At 46.5% G+C, this 4,381-nt stretch overlaps 1 pseudogene; it reads right to left on the bottom strand.

Annotated features, from left to right (window-relative positions):
* Positions 1-3,492: 3,492 nt before the first annotated feature.
* On the bottom strand, positions 3,493-3,610 carry LOC126428592 (5S ribosomal RNA; annotated as a pseudogene).
* Between the last annotated feature and the right edge of the window lie 771 nt (positions 3,611-4,381).

The following is a 4,381-nucleotide window of genomic DNA, read 5'->3' as shown; positions in this document are numbered from 1 at the left end:
ATGCGGTCCCAGGGATCGAAGTCCGCCCCCGACGGCGGCAGCAGGGAGACTGCAGACCCCAGTTCAGACCCAGGCGCCGATTCCCCCCCACCTCCAGTAGCCGCCACGCCGGCCGCAACGAAGGCACCAGGAGAGGAACAGTGGATGGGGTAACGGCTAGTATATATAGGGCGCCGAGAAGAACAGCACAGCATTCGTCAGGAGCCACCTGAAGATGGCAGCGTGTACGTCTTCCGAAATATTATGGAGAAATTACGACGCTACCCGGCCGGATACTCGAGAACTGTTCAAATTGGAAATACGCCGGGAAAACTTCAGATCGAATATGTGGCAGAACTTCCACCTTTCTATCAGACCATAAGCCTTTCCTGCCTTTTTTCCTCTTCCCCTGCGACATGTGTGTGTTATTCAACACTTTTGTGATACCAAAGACAGGTCCGAAATGCACCATGGCTGCCTCTAGGCCGGGATCCAGATTTCAATGCAGACAGATACGGAAGAAGTGGTCGCCAAGCTCTCCTTAGATGCTCATCTTGCCCAGCATCACACAGTGGAATATCTGGTGCTGCGGGAGTTGTTGCGCTATATGCGTCGGTTCTGGACATCAAATAAGGCCTTTACTCAACTGAAACCCAAGGCTTTCTGCTTCTGGTGGCTGGTGATCTCCACTCTGCCGGGGTCGTCCTATCATAAGGAGGCAAGAGATGGCCAAAAATCATAAGGCCCCTCAGGCGGAGTCGAGTCCTTGACCTGCTTCATGAGGGTCAATTGAAAACCTTATATTTGTAATAATAAATAGAAATTTCGCGCCGTTATCCTGTAAGTTGGTAAGCGTGCTACAAACAACGTGCAGAATTACCTGTAGGTGGCAGCATAGTGCAGATGCACACATACCGTCGCAGTATCAGTATAAAGATGGCCGCCCCACTTGCGACTTGCACCAGGGAAAAACAGCGTTCTGTTATTCGGTTTTTGCGTAGTGAAGGTGTGAAACATATTGAAATTCATCAAAGAATGAAGGTTCAGTACGGTGATGTACGTTTGTCCCAGCAGCAAGTCTACGAATGGAGTAGGAAGTTCGCAAATGTTGTGACTTCAGTGGAAGATGCTCCTCGTCCAGGTCTGGCACAACGAGTTGTGACTCCACAGAACATTGCAGCAGTTGAAGCCATAGAGAAGGAAAACCGCCGATTGACACTGAATGGCACTGCAGCATGTTTACAGATTAGTCATGGGCCAGCACACCACATTGTGCATGGTGTGCTCCAGTTTCACAAAGTGTCTTCAAGACGGGTGCCACGGCAGCTGAGTCCTGAAATGAGAGAACGACGTGTTGATGCTTGTGAAGAACTTCTTCGGTGCTTTGAACGAAAAGGTGATGGCCTCCTTGCAAGAATCGTTACTGGGGACGAAACCTGGGTTCACTTCCACCAACCGGAAATGAAGAAAGCGCCATTCCGCATCACCAAAACGAAAGAAGTTTCGAACAGAACCATCAGCAGGGAAGTTTATGCTGACTCTCTTTTGGGACGAAAAAGGCCTCATTTTGGATCATTACAGGCCTAGAGAGACCACTGTCACCAGTGCATCATACACAGATCTCCTAAAAAAATTATCTGCAGCCTGCAATCAAATCAAAGCGACGTGGATTGCTGTCAGCAGGTGTCCTTTTGCAACGTGACAATGCAAGGCCCCACACTGCCCGTACAACAGCTGCAACAATCACAGACCTGCATTTTGAGTGTCTTCCTCATCCACCATACTCACCAGACCTTGCGGCAAGTGATTTCCATATGTTTGGGCCACTCAAAGGCGCAACAGGAGGAAAGAAGTTCCGTTCTAATGAAGAGGTACGCCACGCGGTGCATGAGTGGTTGCGCGGACTACCAAAAGATTTTTTTTTTCTAAAGGAATTTATGCACTTTGCAAGCGCTGGAGGACTTGCATTGAGCGTGGGGAAGATTATGTTGAAAAGTGATAAAGCTTTGTTCCACCTCTGCACAATAAATAATATTTAAGGTTTTCATTTGACTCACCCTCGTATTTATAAGTCATGTAATCGTATTATTACATGAACATTACGAAATATAGTCATATAGTCACTGGGATACGCTAGACAACATCACACATAAGGTAAGTCGAATTACAATGAACAGAAAAATCAGAGATACATACAACACAGCAGGAGACATATACACTGTTAAGTAACTTCTTGTAAGGAATACATGTCTTTTGTGTAAAGTAGACACCGATGATGATGGGCAGAGCCAGAAACTAGTCCGGTGAAAAAAAAAAAAATACTACCGCAAAGCAGATTTGGCGAACACCTAATTAATAAGGCGACATACTTACAATTTCTGCTAGGAGCAGAGCACCAAATGTACAAAACATACCATGAGCTTTGATTATTCAGATATTTGATTCAGTAATTTTCCTCTGTGTAGACCATTTATGTCGTACAAGCATTGAGCTTCTGCCCACCCAGTCATCAACTTACTCTGTAGTATCATAACAGTCAGTGATTACGAGTTTCTGAAACTTTCATTACGACTATACGTCACAATAAGTTAATAATAGTTTCATTTCTCAGATACTGCCCATATTTCCTCCAGCGATTCCTACTGGTCTTTCGTGTAAGAAAGCCATACAACTGACCACTTTCAGGTTTCAGTGCCGAGTTTGTGCGCAGCTGTGTGAACAGGTGTTGCCGACATGACAACCTAGGGTGCCAAACGGCGTAACGATTCTTTCTGACTCATTTACAGAGCCGTTTTCAACTTCTGTAGTTTGCTAGAAGCTGTTTTGTTTATTTTGCTTTTCTATGAAAACTGCTTTCCTATTCTTGACTTCGCTTTGCGTCTGTGTTGACTACGAACATGAACAACACAAGTGGTGTGATTACGTAAACGCAATCTGCTGAAAGAATCGTCATATCGATCTGAAACTGTGTAACAATGTTCTAATTAAATCTTAGCACTCCGTCTTTAGTCCACGAGTGGCCTACCGGAACCATCCGACCGCCGTGTCATCCTCAATGGAGGATGCGGATACGAGGGGAGTGGAGTCAGCACAACGCTCTTCCGGCGGTCATATCGATCTGAAACTGTGTAACAATGTTCTAATTAAATCTTAGCACTCCGTCTTCAGGCCACGAGTGGCCTACCGGGACCATCCGACCGCCGTGTCATCCTCAGTGGAGGATGCGGATACGAGGGGAGTGGGGTCAGCACAACGCTCTCCCGGCGGTCATATCGATCTGAAACTGTGTAACAATGTTCTAATTAAATCTTAGCACTCCGTCTTCAGGCCACGAGTGGCCTACCGGAACCATCCGACCGCCGTGTCATCCTCAGTGAAGGATGCGGATACGAGGGGCGTGGGGTCAGCACAACGCTCTCCCGGCCGTTGTGATGGTATTCTTGACCAAAGCCGCTACTATTCGGTCGAGTAGCTCCTCAATTGGCATCATGAGGCTGAGTACACCCCGAAAAATGGCAACAGCGCATGGCGGCCTGGATGGTCACCCATCCAAGTGCCGACCACGCCCGACAGCGCTTAATTTCGGTGATCTCACGGGAACCAGTATAGCCACTGCGGCAAGGCCGTTGCCCTAATTAACTCTTACAAGAAATAATTGGAAAACATAAAAAGGTGTACTGAAGAATCAGTCCCGTGGTATTCTGTATTTTGTAGACCAGTGAAGAGTGCTACAACGCGTGACGTCACAGTACCAGTCCTGCAGTTCCAAACCACAAAACTAGCACAGCAGAAGGTAGATTCTGCATAAAATTACAAACTGAACTTTGAAAGAATGCTTCCGTTAAAACTCCCTGTCATTTTACATACGTAAACTGACGAAAAAAATTCAAAACAGAAAGTGATGCACACTTGAATATGCACTGCTATGCAAGAAGAAGCTTGTCTGACAAAGAAATGAGATCAGAATTGTACGTTACCTAAACTGAACCTGATGACAATTTTGAAATGCAATGCTCAGTTTAAATGACCTTCTTAAGAAAAAAAAAAACCAGATCATCCTGAACTACTAGAGATAGGACGTTGATATAGGACATGCGCGTTAGTATGTTCTGCAGAAATGATTAACGTTTCAGTCACCTCGGTTCAGCATGTGTCCGTTGCCGCGTAGGTACAGGGTCTGCCAGGGGCCCTAGCTTGTTCCATGCGTGATGACATCGAAGCGTATAAGGCACAAATGACGTCCTGTGGTATAGCCATCCATGCTGCTTTCACCTGGTTCCAAAGTTCATCTGTGGTGCTTGGTACTGGGCCACGACGCTGCACCCGTCGTTTCACCACACCCCATACATTTTCGATTGGTGACAAGTCTGGTGATCTGGTGGGCAAGGGGAAAAGGCTGTTT

This window comes from Schistocerca serialis, chromosome 12, assembly GCF_023864345.2.
Source record: "Schistocerca serialis cubense isolate TAMUIC-IGC-003099 chromosome 12, iqSchSeri2.2, whole genome shotgun sequence".
Taxonomy (NCBI): domain Eukaryota; kingdom Metazoa; phylum Arthropoda; class Insecta; order Orthoptera; family Acrididae; genus Schistocerca; species Schistocerca serialis.
This window is presented reverse-complemented; position numbering and strand designations above follow the sequence as displayed.